The following is an 18,055-nucleotide window of genomic DNA, read 5'->3' as shown; positions in this document are numbered from 1 at the left end:
TTATACTAATTGGATTAATTGTGGCAAAATGAGAGTCTGTGAGAAGCTGGGAATAAATGAGAAGAGAGGGAGATGATTGATTTCCAGTTTGGGTGTAAGGGACAGCGGCCTCTGGTGGCGCAAATATGAACAACAGCACGCTCGCTTACATAAGCGCTGCTGCACTTCTTACACTGGGCCATGATAACATGACTTTTTGAGTCGTGTTTAATTTCATTGCGCATTCTGGCGAATGTCATGAAGAACTAGAGAGTGTCGATCATTCATCTTTTTTTTACTATGTGGATGAATTCAACTCATTACAGCAACTGGATGACAAATTGTGTGCATGAGAAGGATTGATTGTACCGTGGACTTTTTACGATGAGAGTTCTATCAAGTTGCTGTTTATTTCTATTGTGCAAGGTGTCAATAATGAATAACTGGCGAGAAAAGTACACATTACAGTAATTGGATGAGTTACTGTTGATGTCTGTGCCCTGGACTTGTTTTTTTATTTTTTACTCTGTGGATTCTTTTACTCTGTGGATTATTTCTAGTTAATGTGTATTTCTATTGCGTAAAGTGGAGGTTATGAATAACTGGCAAAGAGAGATTACACTACAGTAATCGTTTTCCACGTTTATATGTACCGTACGGTACCTGTATATGATTGAGTGTGAGGAAGAATTTTTTAACTCTGTGGATTATTTCAGGATATTTCTGTTGTGTAAAGTGGGCGGTTATTATTTCTGGCCATGAACAATTGCATTACAAGAATTGAATGGCAATTGTACAGTATGTGCCTTAAACACAGTGTTCCCAGGACTTCATTTCTATTCTTATTCTTATTATTTCAAGACGTTCTGTTGATTTGTACTTTACAAAGGTTAGATTATAGTGGGCAGTCATCTTTTCTGAACAATCCAAATCACCAACAAGGAGGATTGTTGCCCAGCTTGACCCAGACGCCCCCTCCAGTCAGGTTCGTTTTCATGAACCATCACTTTCCAGTGGGACAACACTTTTATCTGCCTCATAACTCTGCGAGAGTTTTGGATGAAACTTGATGAATTAGCCGAGACTTAAGTGCGGGAGTCAGCAATTGTGGTTTGATTAAGACGACTTTTTAATTGATGAACGTTCGCGTGATTGATGAAACGGCGATTAGATTTTTTTTCCAGCACAAAGCGAAAAATATGGAGAGGAAAAAAAAATATACCTGATAAATCATCCTTACACGGTATCCATCATAGCGCGTGCACGCGCGCGTGGTTTGTGCGTGAGAGCAGCAGGTTCCTCGTCGACCGCTTTCGACAGAACATCCATCAGTGAGCCGCTCCACCATCTGCCGCTCCACTGCGGCAGCCGCCCGGCCGGCTCGTCCCCGCTCAGCGCCATCTGCAGCCGGCTTCCCACCCGACATCACATCACAACACGCACAGGTTTTACTCAAGAGAAGACTTTTTATGTTTGCTGTTGTTGTTTTTTTGCATACAACAGTCGTTCAAACACTCCTGATTTTATCGCTTGTGTGGAGGTGAAAAAAAGAAGTCAGGTAACGGGTATAAAAGTTTGTCGGTGTAAGGGTTTGATATGTTAATCAATGAGCTCGGACTGTGCGTGGATTAATTACTATGCCGGCATTTACACTGGACATGATTCACTACCGGTTCTATTTTACAGGCTGTAATACCCCGACTGAGCAACAGAGGGTGATAAATACCAACAAAAGGCAAAGAAAGGCATACATCCACTTTCTATGGGCTCGTTTGTCCTCATTAGGGTTAAAGTGAGCCACAGCCTGTCCCATGTGATTTATAGACAAAAAACGGACTGGTTGCCAGTCAATGTCAGGCCACATTTAGACAAATGATAGACTGGTCACCAGATGATGTCAGTGCACATATAGACAAAAACAGACTGACTTCCAGTTGATGTCAGAGTAGATATTAGGGCAGCGCACCAATCGGTTTTGACTCGAATTGAGATATGAATCGGCCGTTAAAACCAAATTGTCGAGTCAGAATGTTCGGATTGGAGTGAGAATAAATCATGGCATATTGGTGTCAGGAACGTTTGGATGGCAACGTAGTACGTACGTGGGGCATATGCACAGTGTCGTGTGACGCGCGCTCAATGAGACCCCACACCCGGAAATGTTTACGCATCCATGGAAAAGTTTAGCCCGCTAATGAGGATTATATTAAACTGTTCAGCAATCAGTCAATAAAGTCCATCCAGGCAGGCAGTGTATCAACGACTTGTTACTTGGCTGTTGGCCATGCTAACGTGAAGGGAGTTGGCAAACTTGGACGCTGGACTGGAAAAAAAACCGGTTAGTTTAGCTTTGCACTAGCTAGCTGATACAACAGAACACGAATGGATTTATTTCTTCTGATTATTATTTATTTATTTAAAAGGAAAACATTTCCGTAGGTTGACGCGGCTGTGCGTCGGCCAAATATGTACACTCTGTTTTCAAGAAAATGTGAATAATAATAATGATAATAATAAATAAAGCTACACCACTCCAAGATTCAAATACCTAATCCCGGAATCTTGAACAAGCCATGCTAACCACTGCTGCCCAAACAGAAAGCACCTATTTAAAATGTCAATTGTTTTCCGTCATGGTTTAGGATCTTTACTAAACCCTTTTCTCTAATCGTATGGCAGCAGGACCTCCCCGAAGGCCAAAGTGTATCACTAATCGGAGTTCACGACCGGCCGGCCAGCCCCGAGCTCACCTCCCCACCGTCACCGGGCCATCAGGTAAAATAATGATAAGGAGCCTTGAGAGGAGCTAAGAATAGAAGCTAAAGTGCTGAGCTGGCAGAATGGTGGAGTCACCATTTGCGCAATGAGGTGAGCTCCAGTTTATGGCCATCACTCCGAGGGTAACGCAAGGGCAGGGGGAGGAGAGGGACGCACGCACGGGGTCTCGTGTGGCATCAGGCAGGTGGAGAAACCTGCCATGCGTATAGAAGGGGAAAAAGTAGCTTAGCTTCACTGAAGATTCATTCAATAACCCAACCTTCACCCCAGAACACTAAAACAGACCCGAACCCCAACCCTAACCTTTATTTTAACCCCATACCCTAAAATAACCTAATTTCAGAACTAACCTTACTTTAACCCCAAAAGCCAACCCCCTAAACCCTAGCTTAACCTCTAAATACTGACCCCAACCCAAAACTAACACAACCTATTTAAAAACCAAAAAAAATCCCTTTCTTTCTGGTGGACATCTAGGCATCCTTTACATTGTTTCTTGTTAAAATCCAAATATAAATAGATTTTAAAAAATGACCAAGACATTTTCTTAGTTTTTTTTTTCTCTATCTTATTTTTTTCCCTTTCAAACTTTCTATTATATATCAAATATGACATGACTGAGTCTGTGCCTACTCTGCTATTTGGGGTAAAGCCTTAATTTCTTAACCTAACCCTAACCAACCCTACTTTAACCACAAATCACTCACCCCAACTATAACGAAACCATACCTTAAGCCCTAAAGTACAAAATCTAACCCTAAAAGCCTAACCCCAACCGTACCCTAACCCTTTACCCCAAGTTCCAGTCCTCACTCTAACATAACCGTCACCCTAGGCCTTCTTTCACTCGTGTTGTATCCTTCCACTTCCCGTTTTTCTACCCATGTATGGTAGGTTCTTTGACTCATGTCCGTCCATGTTTACCAAAACGAGTACGTCCGATTCACTAAACCGCTGCTACCTGGTAGCTCGGCAAGCCAAGGTAGCCCTCCGACGTGTGATTCATAGCGGGCCCACAATGGTGATGAAGATGATAATTATGAGATGATGATGGTGATGATGATGATGATGAGGCATCACTTCCCTCGGCCTGCTGCCGCCGTGTTGCCAAGTGGCGCAGGATTTAGCAGCACCGCCACTGGTGTCCATCTGCACACCGGATTTGAAATGTGGCTTCGCTGCGACCCGTCTGTTGTCCGGAGCCTCTGGAGACGCAACAGAGGCGGGGAAGGGGAGCCCGTGCCAGGAAACATTCCGGCAGCCTCTGAAATTATGGAGGGGAGCAAAAAAAATGTCACCTTTTAGAGCAAGGTGGCTGACGCCACGAACGGATGTTTTAACTCCGACCTTGGTCAAGGCTGACAGAGAGCTTCTGTTGCCTTTTTGTTTGCAATGACAAGCAAAGAAATGGCTTGGGAGCAGCAACCCAATTTTTTTTCTAGAGTTCCTTCAAAAGAAAAGCCGTTCGAGAGGTTTTGTCCAATTGCTACCAACTTTGAGTGACGTATACTCGACAGTAGAATGTGAGCTTTTGGGGCCAGATGACGCGGCTAACTGATATTTTAGAGAGCTTCTGCTGCCTTTTGTTTGCACGAACAGAGAGATTTAGACCGAGTTTGCATGCTTGCATGCTGCCCTGCGAGACTGCGCTGTGGACAATCCCACATGTTGGTTTAAGGCAGCTTACCAAGTGTTGTTTACGCCGACCAAATCCATTTTTTGTTCACCCTGAGGATTAGAAAGCCGGCCAGCCTGCCGCGGTGGGATAGGATCCAAAATAAACGACAGTGACAACAGTGCATCATTGGTGACACCTCGCTTCGCTTTTGATTTGCACTTGTTTTCTTCAACCAAAAGGCGCCAGCTTTGTGTGTGAGTGGCCTGTAGAGGGCGCCCTCTACATGCTCACGGAGAACGTCCTCCAGTTCAGTGAGGCTGAAGAGGACTGAATGTATTGTGTGAAAGCATAACCTAAAAATACCATGAGATGACCTCTGAACCTAACCCTGACCCGACCCTAATCATGCCCTAAACCTAACCTAAACTAACTCCTAATTTACAACCCTAAATATACCTTAAAGCGGAAGTCAACCAAACATATTTTTTTCAAGAATATGTTCCCAGCAGGCCCACTAGTTGAAACACGGCATTCGGATTAATTTTGCGTTTGTGGAATATAAATTAAGTAGCAAAATGTACTCGTTTTTAGCCATCTCCAGGGGCAGCCATTTTGTCTTCTGTCGACTGAAAATGACATCACAACTGCTCACGACGACCAATCACGGCTGACCTGTTTTCTGAATCTGAGCCGTGATTGGTCGTCGTGAGCAGTTGTGATGTCATTTTCAGTCGACAGAAATGACAAAATGACCGCCCCCAGAGATGGCTAATATCGAGTGGACTAACACTTCTTCCACAAACCTTTAAGACAAAGGGTTATCCTAACCCTACGCAGATCTGGAACAAAATAATAAAACAAAACAATACAAGATTACATCTAGACTGTGAACTGAATTCCACATGCCTAAACTTATTCCTCTACCTCCCACTTACTCAACGATGTACAATTGTCCATACTTAGCTTTCATAAGCGCAATCACCCCATCTACCGCTCATCTCTTACTTGAACCTCCTCTCAACCAATCCCACCTTTACGGTTTCCTCTTAAAATAAGTTTTAGATCACTCTTCAAAAAAATGTTCATGTCGCTTTTGTTCTTGTTTCATCTCCCCATGTTTCCTGTTTTGTATTTTATTTTTATCCAGAAAGGAGCTTTAAAGTGGGAAAAGCAAAAAAAAAAGAACGACCTGTGCCAGTGACAGCCTCACATTTGTCGCTCAAATGTGACGTACTACAGACAATTTTGGCCTTTTACCTCGTCTTTTTTTTTTTTTCTCTCTGTCTGCCGCCTCAGTCACGGGACAGCCTCTGAAAATAGCTCCGGGTAAACCCTGATAAAAAGGAGCGATGGTGTTCGTAAAGGCCACCATAGAGCCGAAGGTTTCATTCTTGGGCTGTTTTTTTTTTTTTTTTCCCCTTCCTCCCGCCCTTGCCGTATTGTCCTGTGCGGCGACATGAAGGCCAGGCCACAGAGGGGAGAGCATATGCCCACCTTTTGCCTTCCCTTCTGCTACCGCTACTCACATATGTGACTTCCTCCCCCATCAGCCCACCTGTGCAGATCCAAGACTCGCAGATTATGTTCAATGCCAGACTTAACAGAGCAGCGGGCATGTGACTGCCACTTGGATATTTTATATTTGTATACCACTGTTTGAGCTGGTATATTTGGTATCGGAATTGCTTAGGACTTGAAATGCATCAAAGGACTACAATGTCACCAAATCTTCTCCAACCTTTTGATGAAAATGTACATTTTTGTCGCCATCCCCAGATTTTCTGTTTTTGGAAGATTCAGCCCTCGAAATCAGTTTGATGTAGCAACGTGAACTTTGGAAATGTGCCGTTTGGCTTTGAAGTGGCCGATTTAAGGTCCATTTCAAAGGGTCCTTCAAAGAGAACGATTCAGAGAGTGTTTTTTTCTGATTTATATCCAATTTGGCCAACATATACAAGCTAGACAGCTGGGCGATTTTGTAATTACTTGTTGGTGTTGCATGGCAGCAAAAGTTGGTGATTCAGTATAAAACACCAAACTTGATATAACAAAGTCCATTATTTGTTTGAAAGTTCAACACCCTAAACCAGTTGCACCTAATAACATGAAATTCAGTAGTGATGTCCGTCATGAGTAGACCCACAAAAAAGCCGCAAGTCATGCAAGAAAAGACACAGGAAGTCTACCATTTTGTTTTAACGCTGTCAGTTTGGACATTTCCAGGGATCCTTGAAAAGCTAAATACAGATTTTGTCTCATTGGGGTAGAGTTACCAAATGCGAACCAGGAATGCTTCAGATGAGCGGATGCTAATCTTTTTGTCATTGTGTGTGGGCGGCGCGCACAGCAAAATTTGATGACTCCTCATAAAACGGAAAACTCTAATACATGTACGTCAGCTCCGCTTGACCAAGCGTCTTATGTGTGACGAAGGTCCCGTCCGAAAGAGATAAAGAAATTTATAGACACAATAAAACCTCTCCGATTACCTTCAAAGTCTGTCAGGTGCAGCTCCCAAATGTTGTGTAGGAATGCCAGCATGACTTTCTTGCATTTTCTTTCATTCTGAAGATGCTAGATTCTAAGGGACGTTTTTGTTTGATTTTTTTTCCACTCTTAGAAAAACGTTGCCGACAATCGTTCACTACGATGTATTTTTATTTTTTTTTTACCAAACTTGGCGAGACCTCCACTTAGAAGCGGCAAAAGGCAGACAGCTTTCATAACCACAAGCTGATACAATCTTCCTTTTTGGAATCTCCGTTTGTTTGCGTCGCTGATCACCACTTGGACGGACGAGCTCAGCAAGCCGTTGATCAGATGCTGTGGTTTTGTGGACATTTATTACGCCACGCGATCAATGCCGGTCACGTGGTGCATCAACAGAGGACCGTGGCGCCTTCGCGCCTATTTGAGAAGGGCCTCCGACCGACACATGCCCCCCCCCCACCCCACCTCCACCCGAGATTCATCTGCACAGCGAAAATGAAGATTAATGGCTTTTTGTGCTCTGCTACAGTTTGAAATTGTCTTTCGGTTTTGACATAAGGGTGCAGGCAAACGTAAGCGGGACGTGCAGAAACCGACTTGCCGGCTCATTTTGCTCTTAGTGAGAGCACAAGGCAGAGAAATGACAAAACACAGAAGCATAGAGAACGGCGCTAGAACACCCTCACTTTCGGAGGTGGAAAGTGACTTTATTTTTAAGGATCATGTCGTTCATTTTTAAGTATTCATATTTTTTTAAGAGTGTTACTTCCTACATTTGAAAAACAGATAATTGAACTTTCTACTCCTGTTGTGCTAACATGTCAAAATTAGTATGGTATATAACTGGCAGTGAAGGTTCATGTTTACTTACATTTCAGATTCTGTTTTTTCTTGTACTTGAAGAGGAAGTCAACGCAAACATGTTTTTTTCAAGAGTATGTTCTATGCAAGCCTACGAGTTAAAACAGGGCATTCTGATAAATATTGCGTTTGTGGAATAAGTGTTAATCCACTCGTTTTTAGCCATCTCCGGGGGCGGCCATTTTGTCATTTCTGTCGACTGAAAATGACATCACAACTGCTCACAACGACCAATCACGGCTCAGATTCAGAAAACAGGTCAGCCGTGATTGGTCGTCGTGAGCAGTTGTGATGTCATTTTCAGTCGACGGAAATGACAAAATGGCCGCCCCCGGATATGGCTAAAAACGAGTGCATTTTGCTGCTTAACTTATATTCCACAAACGCAAAATTAATCAGAATGTAACTAGTGGGCCTGCTGGGAACATATTCTTGAAAAAAATATGTTTGGGTTGACTTCCGCTTTAAGCAAAGGAGTCAGCTCAGTAGTTGTGCTTCTACCAACGCGTTATTTATTCGTATTTTTTTCACACATATCTGTACTAAAACCTAAATAGAGAGTGTGAAAACTATAGTCACCTCTGCTCAATTAAGAGAGCATCAGGTGTATTTCTCCTGACAAACTGTAGGGGGGGCTCAAGGCATGACCTACCTGAAGCAACAGACCCAATGGGCTGGCCGGTCCTCTGAGTTGGGGGAGAAAAAAAAAAAAAATTAAGAAAGCGGCACCGGCAGATTGTCTGAAAATACCTGTGCGACCTTTCGCTCCACTTACGCTTGACACATTGTGCTGAGTCAAAACTACAAGTGCCGCAAGGTCGCTCAAGGTGAGTTGAGTAATGAGGATTGATGCTGTGGGTGAGCACGACAGAATGGCACAATGACAATTACCAGGTAGCAAATGTCAGGGGGATTACCATCACATTTTTCAGTCAGCTCTTTACACTTTCTGTTTATCCCGTGCAAGGGTGGGGAAGAAATGACATGCTGCGCTGAATGCAATTGGAGTGAACGTTCCCTGCCCACCCGCAATAGGTGAAAATCTTTGAGACAGAGTCCTTATATAGACCAAAACACCATAGATGGGCTAAAGGACATTAGCATGGACGTTACAGTCATTATAAACTTTCAAAACAATTCATGGAGCAGCAACACATACAAACAGAGCATATAACAATACTCACGGACATGTATTTCTAATGCTCTGCGGGAACAATAAAAATTAAAAGGGCAAGAGCGTGAGAACTATAATTTAGGAATATTTTAAAATGTATGTTTTAATAAGTTTAAATATGTTTAAATCATGTGGAAATGGCAAAACTATTAAAAAAAAAAGCGTTTTATATGCACTCTAGACAGCAGATTTTCTGGAACACACCCCCCCCACGATAAAAAAAAAAACCCCAAAAAACTACCAAACTACGAATTGGCGGTGGCTCACCTCATAATAGATTAGAATGAAATAAGATTTTAACTGGCCTTCATTTTTCTCCTGTTTAGGTCTCAATACATGCAACATCCTCAACGTGGACCAGAGGACCCCGAGACGGAACGAGGTGTCCTCTGCTGTTTGAAGCATGATGAAATTCCCTGTAGTCATCATTTTTGTCAAAGATGGCCAACTTCTGGAACGCCGCCAGCTCCTGCACTTATGAAGACAAGCGGCTTAACGACATTTGGAGACTGAACGAGTCCTTGTGGAAACAAGGAGAGAATCACTTAGCCACCGTTTGTTTTCCGTCTTGGAAATGGAAAAGCCCAAATTGGCACCTTGGCCGAGAGAGGAAAGACGTGCCCCGCCTCACGCGATGCACACAAAGTGGTGGGAGCCTCCACGCCATCAGAAGAACTCACATACGGTACATTCACAACCTAAATTGTAATCTTTGCTCCTTGAAATTGTATTTATTTATTCCCACCAGTGCACTTTCTTTACTGCACTGCATCCAGTACGTGTATGTGGGTGTTTGGCTTTTTGACCAATCACATTTCAGCTTGGAGATGGTTTGCATTCTCTGAAGCAACCACTCAAGACAATATTGACACTATGACACATTATCGCTATCAGACAATAATTCTGCCAAGGACTTGACACTTGACTTGAGGAGCTGGAGTGAGAGAAATTGATGAACTGGTTTTGGGTCTTCACTACAGTTTGACCGCACCTTCTAATGCCAAAAATCAAACAATAGCCTGCGGGTTCCTCGTTGTTCGGAAAGTCAATTAACCAGTCGGGCCTTTGATGAAGAGTGTTTCAAAGCCTTGGACTGAAACACTGAAAAGAGAAGCACGTGATACAAGACAGAGGGGATGGGAAGTCATCGTGTCGGTTCAACGTCCGCAGCTCTTTGCATTTTAAGAAGCGGCAACCTTTTCAAAACAACCGCCGCTGTGTCAAATCTATTAGTATCACAAAGGAAAATGTCTATTTGAAATGACACCAAGCATTGAAGGGTGAGGTTTACCTTTGAAGTCAATTTAGGTTGAAATTTAGTCAGTCTGAGTATAGGTTCAGGGTGGATTTAAATTTAGCTTTAGAGATGGTTGGAGATTTGGTTTGGAGTTGCTTTGGAGTCAGTTTATCTTGAGTCATTTTAGGTTTGGAGTACTCCAGTTCACACTGATCCCAGATTTCAAATCATAGGGAGTTGTTTGCTCTCTGGTGCTTCACTTTTATTTTATTTTTTTTCATCTGTATCCGTTTGAGCAAAACACGGAGGGTGAGGTTCATAGCCCCCTTCACTCTTTGTTTGTTCCTTTGATTTCAGGGGGTTGAAGTAGACCTGCACATTTGCTCAGAAGCCTGACAGTGTACGTGTGTAACGGGATGGTGAGAGGCCAGCAACAAGGTTTGAAGTTTTAACAGCCAAGCTCATTTCTACATATAATTAAATGTCGGCGGGATGTGGCAAATGAATGCCTCGACTCATCTCAATCCTGCGAAACTCATGTGCATGAGGGGTTCGTGTTAACCAGACCTTTTGTTTTCAGTCATTAATCCCGGCCTGCCAATGACTGCACCCACCTCGGGGGTGAAAATCTGTGACTCTTAGCCAGACACTTCGAATCGACCGGGCAGAATAAGTCCGGTTACCTCCGCCCAACCTTGATGGATCACACACACGCATCGAGAGAACAATTCCCAGAGAGTCCCATAGAGAGCGAGTCAAGGGCAAACCTGTTGATCTGAGCTACAGCGAGACCTGTAGCAGAACACCACTAAGAGATTGTCATGACGCATTAGACGGCGACGGGAGGGGAGAAAGGAGAGAGAAAAAAAAAAAAAAAAAAAAGTGTCTGTGGAGTTGCATAGCGTCCGAGAGGGAGGGAGGTTTGATGCACGGGGAGGAGGGAGGCAAGCGTAGAGAAGGGAGGGTGAAGAATAAATCCTTACTACATAATCATTAGAGCTCGCGAGCCCTTCCTGTGACACGCCGTGTTGCACTCAGGATTACGACCGTCCAGCGAGAGCCCCGCCGCCGCTGATGGTGGTGGACAGCGGGGTGCAGGTGGGACGGGGGGGGGAGAGAACCCAAACGCGGGACGGGAAGTGAGTGAAACATCGAGACAAAAAAAAAAAAAAAAAAAATCAGTTGAAAGGAATTTTCCAAACTCAGACGGCGCTCTTGCTCACATCTGTCCCCCCGCGCCGTCGCCATCTGTCCGGCTCTCTCCCCCCCCCCGGGCTTGCTTTGATGGAGCCGGAGCGCCAGGCGAGGGTGAGGAGGGGAGGCTGGACGAAGAAGACGACCGGGGTCACCCCGAAGGATCAGCCTCAGAAGGACAGGTGTCGCCAAGGAAAGATGGAGTACCACTTGGAGGAGGATTTGTTTTGCTAAGTTCCTGGCAGCTCTTTGGAGGGTTTCTTTCCTGTCCAAGCATCGATCCCAAGCCAAGACCGGAATTATTATTCTCCCAGAGGTGGCTAAACATCTTTCAAATAAAAGGCTTTGCGCGCTCAAAGCACTCGGGGGACATTTGACCTGAAATCCCTTCCTGAGCCAAATGTCTCACCTTCCCAACCGGAACATTTAGCCAGAAGAGAGTGCGAAGAGCCACCATGTGTTAATTTGCTCGCTCTGATATCGCTCCATCACGTCGCATCGTCAACTCCCCCCCCCCCGCCTCCCCACCTTCCCCTCTACCACCTCCTTCCCTCCTCCTCACCAGCCAGCGATAATGTGACCTTCTGCCAAAATGCTGGAAACCATGCCGCCGTCGCAGCGGGCTCCTCTGTTGCTGCTACTGAAATAGACTCAAACAAGTGCAGTGGGAGGAAGAGGGAAAAGAAAAAGCGGGGGGGACCCAAAGGGGGGAAAGAGGAGGATCAAGGATAGGAATGAGCGCCGACAGTTCCGGGCTGGATGTGGATCGCCGACACAGGTAAGGACCCCGTGATTTGTACGTGGCACTACTCTCAAAAGAGATGCGCTTCCGAGCGTAAGGCGGGGACGGACGTGGAAACGGGCCAGTTATCCGAGGCGAATGCTCGGCGGAGGAATTCGGGGGAATCAGACGTCCCGCAAAGTGTGCGGAAATGTGTGCGCGAACTGTTGCTTTAACTTCACGGGGGGTGGGGGGGGGGGGGGGCCTGGCGGCAGGGCCGGCGGCGGTGAGGCGGTACGGTCAGTAGTAGATCGATGAGTCATTGTAAACAGTCGGAGCAGCTCATCGATGGCAAGAGGCACTTTGTCAGTATGCGAGAGCCTCCCGCGGAGCTTGAAGGCTCCGCTCCGCCACTTGTAGCCGCCGACAAGCACGCAGCAGCAGCAGCAGCAGCAGCGATCAATATTTAAGCCGAGCCATTGGTTCACCAGACCGATCGATCCGAACACCGGAGGCTTAGTTGAGGGGGAAAGAAACTTGCATCGACTGAGCTGCAATTGGTAACCGACTTCCTCAAGTTGGGCACACGCTGACGGATTTGGCAAAGAAATTGCGCGGATCAGAAAGTTAGCGCTAACGAGCGTTCACGTTACACACGGCAACTGCAAAGGCACGAGTGGACCGCTCGCGCAGCGTTTGAGTCGTCGCTGTGCCACTGAAGTCCCGTTGATGTCGCCAGTGCGCGTTACAAACTGTTGGCAGTGACTCAAAAACAAGAAGACATTTCTGCCATCCGCGGACTGGGAACGGCAAAGGCTACAAGCCAAAGTGAACAACAAAGCAAAGTGCTTCTCGCAAGGAAACGACAAACGCAACGACGCGCATCGTAACATTGCGCATCAACAAACCAGCGAAACGTAGTCGTAACTCTCGCTTCAGCCGTACCGTCACGTTCGAATGAATTTCTGACACACCAAGGAGTCCGCCGACGATCATACCACAGGTTGGGCGCTACCGATCGTTCAACTAACTAACAACCCCTGATGAGGCCCGGAATCAAAAAGTGACTCAGCCGGACTCAGACTTTGAACTGAACTTAAACCTGGTTCGCACAAAGTACGAACTAAAAGAACTGGTAAAACGGTTCCGAATTAGCGGACCAGAACTGATGACCCGCATGTGATAATCCATCCAAAGTGAGATGCACTGTATCTGGTAGACTTGCACGGTGATCTTTGGACATGCGACTGCAACGCCTTGAAATGTGGATTGTGGATGAGATTTGACATGCAGGTTACCAAAACCAATAACTGACACTGAATTTAGCGTCCATAAACTGGAAGTCAAGGACTCACACGCCTTTGTCCCTCAGCAAACTTGTTCACGGTCATTTAGTTGTATCGGCATTTGAGGCGTCATTGTGGAAATTGATGTCAAGTTTGCAAGTGTAACGCGGGGCACTTTAATCACATCATTTTTTTGAAAGGCCGGTTGGGTCAATGCCCCAAAAGCTTCGGGAAACGCGAGGAGGAAAATAATTCAAGCCGGCAGCCTTTTTTTTTTTTTTCCTTTATTTTATTTTTTTGCGTTCATGAAACAATTTGGCGTCCTCCGTTCCATCCATTCCATCATTGACCCGTCGCAATCCGCGCGGATTATTAGCCGAATTCTCCCTGGCCTCCGTGGAAATGGGCTGAAAGACCAAAATAAAAGCAAAACATCAGGAGTGAGGAGGACGCGGCGGAAAGGCGAGCTCTCAAATGACGCCGCGATAATGAAACGGGGATAAAATATGACTTGTTGCACCTGAGTATGAAGGGGGCGTGCAAACAGTGGCCCGGCAGTCCGGCAGGTGACGAATGGCTCTTCATTACGCTACTTCAAGCGTGTCCGCCTTTGAGTAATTAGATCTAGTACGATGTGGATGTGTAAACACAAACGCATACTTTGCAAGGCGACGCAGCAACAGCGCCGATTCACAATTTTGTTTTCGATCAACAAGTTTGTCTTGTTTTTGTGCTTCGATAGCTTGAGGAAAGTATTCTTTTTGTTTCTCCGCTGTCCTTTTTTGATAAGAGGAGTTTAACAATCGGAACGTTGAAAGGATCAAAAGGTTTCACTCACAGTCTTTTTAGCACTAAATCCCCAAACGCGGTCGGGCAACGTATCCCGCATTTCCGTCGCAGACCGACATGTGGATTTTCTCATCAAATTCGATGCAAAAGGCTCATTAACTTGGACTGTCTTTCGCACGCCATTAAGTCTGTGTAGTATGTCTCTTATGTATGGTTTGTACTCTTGACTGCGTGTGCTCCATCAAATGTTCCCAATAAGGAATCTACCTGCAGATCACAGATGAAAACGCGGGGGTGGGGGGGGAGACGTAAAAATGTATAAACACAAACACGTGGGCGCTCCCGAATGCGCCGCTTACCATTGGACGCCGAGAGGACTGAAAGCCAGCCACCAATAAGCAGGACGGTAAACATTTACGACGCGGGAAGGGGGGGGCGAGGGGGGGGGGGGCGGCAGCCGGAGCATCGATGCGGTCTCTCCAAGGTCTGCGAGGGGAGGGGGAAGCCGAATCGCCAAACATCACCACGTGAAACGTATTCTCGCAATTTATGGACACCTGCCATAGTGTAGCTTGCTGGTGGGGTTAAGGCTGGGGGGGCTGATGATATCACCAATCGGCGGACACTAGAAGTCATGTTGTCAGGTGTCGGGCTGGGCTTTCTCGCACTCGCCTCTCCAGAGTTTATGGCTGTGCTCGCGGGCGCGCCGGAGTTGCCGTCCCATTTAAATTCATAGCGCGGCATCGTTCGCACCTCCTCGAACGCACCGTCCCTGCTGAGAAGGAAAACTGACACGCCGCAGGCTAAGGAGGGGGAGGGAGGAGAGGGACGGGGAAGGGGCGGCGGGGATGGTGGGAAACAGGCATCTCCATCCTTGTGGTTGTTCTGGACGCCAAGCGTGTGCGCACGTGTGGCACGGCTCGCTCCATGTGAGCTTTGGAATGGCGGGCAACGGACACGCTTAGTTGCTGTGAGACGTGGAAAAAGCTTGAATGTTTGTCACCGTAGCCTCGAGCAGCTTGGAATCCATAGGTGGCCTTTTTTGTAGGGGGGGGGGGAATTTATACTTTAACAAGTATCATAAAAGAGTACATTCTTTGCGTGTGATGATGAACGAGATCATTCTCAACTGAAATTCTTTATATTTTCATTCAAGCGTCTATCGGGCGCATTCCGCCAAATTCGAGGGGCCCCATTTTTGCCTTTTTTTTTGATGGGAACTATCACCGCATGGGTCGATGACTAAACGTCCCAAGAAGTCATTCAAAGTCAATTATCGTTCATCGTTGCGAGGGGGCGTACATTTAAGAGCTGTGACGTCAACCAGATTTGTCCCCGAAATAAATTCAACTGCACCGAGTCAGGTGGAAATCGGCTTTGAAATTTGGAGAGGAAATCCCTCAGACGGGAGCTACGTATTAAGCTAAATTTCACAGGCTGCAGGGAAATGTGAAAAAATAAATAAAATACGGAACTACACCCCCCCCCCCCCCCCAAGACAGATTAGGACAAAAGTGGTCTGCTCATATGTGGATTACAGACCGTGTATACGTGTGTGCGTGTCAGGGGTCAGCCGCATGTGTGTGGGCAGCCGTCCAGTCGGCGGTTGACAGCTGGACTGGCAACGGGGGGCGGAGGCGGTTTGCTTCTGGACGGGCATCCACCGTATCAGATTAACACTGGCCTTACACTTATCCCCGTTCCATATACAGAACGCGGCCGACAGCGCAACGATCCAAGGCCGCCCACCCATCAGTCACCTGTCAGTCGGCGGGCGGGCGGGTTATCGGGCGGGTCAAAGTGGAAATATTCATGTCGGGACGGACGCGCGGAGGCTTTCTAAGCTTCAGGTAAACATCAAAACAAATGCGTTACGGGAAAAACGGATGACATGGACGGTGATAATCCGCAAGCAACAAACGCGACGACGCGCAATCTGTTCACTTGGCGACCAAGCAAACGCCACCGGACGCTAAACACGACACGATCGGCGCCCTTGAATGGAGACGTTCGGTAACGTTTGAACTGGTCCGATGAGACATCTGGAATGCGATGCTACGCCATTGGGATTCCGGAGAAAGAACCGCAATTAAAAAAAAAAAAAAAAAAAAAAAAAAGCAGAATGACAGCCCTCTAACTGCCCTGGCATTTAAAAGATGCTGATCATGTCTAGTCCGCAGATTTCGACTGCTCGGTCCAACGCTTCTATTTCCCGGCGGATTGGTAAAATCCTTGAATCGGTGCTCGATGTTCACTCTTTATCGTGTGTTTTATTGCGATGTTTACACTTTGCAGTTGGCTACTTCCAGTGGCAAAATGCAAGGAAAAGCCACACGCTGTGGAACACCCCCCCCCCCCCCCCCGCCACGGCCCGAGTACCCTTCAAAGGAATTAAATGGCTATTTGCAAGAGCAAACCCCCACCGCGGCACGTGCACACATCGTGAGCCTTTATTGGCACTCGTAAAGATCATATTTTGCGATATTTCCGCCAGGGCAGGCTTTCATCCAATAACACTAAATCGCGTCTTGTCTCGTTAATGAAGAGGCACGGCGAATAAACGCCCTGGTTCCCGCGCCGCGGCCGAGGCACCCCCGCTGACGTCTTAATGGCTTTGATTAAAAGCGCAAAGTGGCCCCCTTGCTGGAGTTCGGAGGTGTTCTGATGAATAAAGAACACATAAGATAAGATGGCCGCGATTAGCGCGGTGAGAGAGATGCGGAGACGAACCAGGAGGGACTTTTGTCTTCTTCAGATTGTAGAGCGACTTGACCCCCCCTGGTTAAAGAGAAAAGCGGCGGGAAGCCATCCGCGCCACGCCACAAATACTTTTTGGGGGGGATTTTACACTGGCACAGGAGCTGCGGCTGCGGGTGTGCGCCAACACGCACACTCGCATAGTCAAGACGCTTCGGAGATGAGTTAATTAGCCCCGGTTTGAAGCAGATGAGGAGCCGTTTAAAACCGTGTAAACAGACCGAAGGACACTTGATTGGCATCGTGTGTAAATGGAGCTTTTGGGGGAGCTGGTTAATGACCCTGGCAAGGCGACGGTGGTATGATGAGTTGGAGGGGAAAAAAATGGAGCAACGAGTGCCTTATTGCGATGCCCTGGCATGTGGGCAAGGAGAGCCAAAGACATCCCTTTCGCGCCACGCATTGAACGGGGCGAAGACACAAACGCCGCACGCCGCGCGAGTCACTTGAGTCGGGTCCGGCCGCATTGCTCAGCGCTCTCGAGCCCCTGAAGCCACTTTCGCATAGCGCCGTGACATTTGGCCGCCACGTCACACTCACTAAGGTGACAAGAGGTCAGACCTGAAAAGTGAAGTCTGGCGTTTGAAGCTGCCATTTTTCGGGAGATTCGGGCTATTCCAAGGGCGACTTCAAAGATCAACTTTTCTTACGGGATTGTGTGTGATTGCTACTAAATTTGAATGATGTACGCGAGACGGTTGCGCAACGCTTACATTTGCAGGAATTTGAGTTTTTGACAGCATGTGAATAATGGCAGCAAAGCTTGATGACTTGCTGTAAAACGAGCTGGCTGAAATGTAGACCTGCGATAAGCAATTTCTTTCCGATGTTAAACCGATCGTAAATCTGAACAGATCGCGGCGCGACCGATGTCGGATTGTGTTCGTCCTTAGAGTGGAAGATGAACAAATGTTGGCACTTTTGAGCTGATAGTTGTAAAGGTGAATTGTTTTCTGAAAGATCGTTTTCAAGGAAGAGCAATGAGATATCGACGACGAACGACCCCCGCCAGCTGCCGATCCATGCTCGGGCGTATTGATCACGTAGCAGAAGGGCCGACAGGTGCGCATTGTTAAAACAACTGCGGCGTAGGCCTGATGCCCGGAATATAAAAGACGTCATTAAACACGGGGCGCAGCGATGACACATCGGCTCTCGGCAAGAAAGCCTT

The 18,055-nt window shown here is 46.7% G+C and overlaps 1 protein-coding gene across 2 annotated transcripts in view; it reads left to right on the top strand.

Annotated features, from left to right (window-relative positions):
- Window positions 1-2,139: 2,139 nt before the first annotated feature.
- grin2ca (glutamate receptor, ionotropic, N-methyl D-aspartate 2Ca) overlaps window positions 2,140-18,055 on the top strand; it is a 51,281-nt gene continuing 35,365 nt past the window's right edge. Inside the window, exons 1-4 of one of the 2 annotated variants that reach the window (XM_086056099.1) lie at window positions 2,140-2,317; window positions 2,659-2,754; window positions 9,227-9,585; window positions 10,495-10,575. The gene's annotated coding sequence lies outside the window, so the exon portion shown is untranslated. Of the gene's footprint in view, window positions 2,318-2,658; window positions 2,755-9,226; window positions 9,586-10,494; window positions 10,576-11,055; window positions 12,110-18,055 lie in introns of those variants that run through there. The other variant, XM_086056098.1, reaches the window with a different exon arrangement.

Source organism: Filicampus tigris, chromosome 16, assembly GCF_054856515.1.
Source record: "Filicampus tigris isolate MCC_2025a chromosome 16, RoL_Ftig_1.0, whole genome shotgun sequence".
NCBI lineage: Eukaryota > Metazoa > Chordata > Actinopteri > Syngnathiformes > Syngnathidae > Filicampus > Filicampus tigris.
The sequence above is the reverse complement of the archived record's forward strand: the minus strand, read 5'-3'. Positions and strand labels throughout refer to the sequence as shown.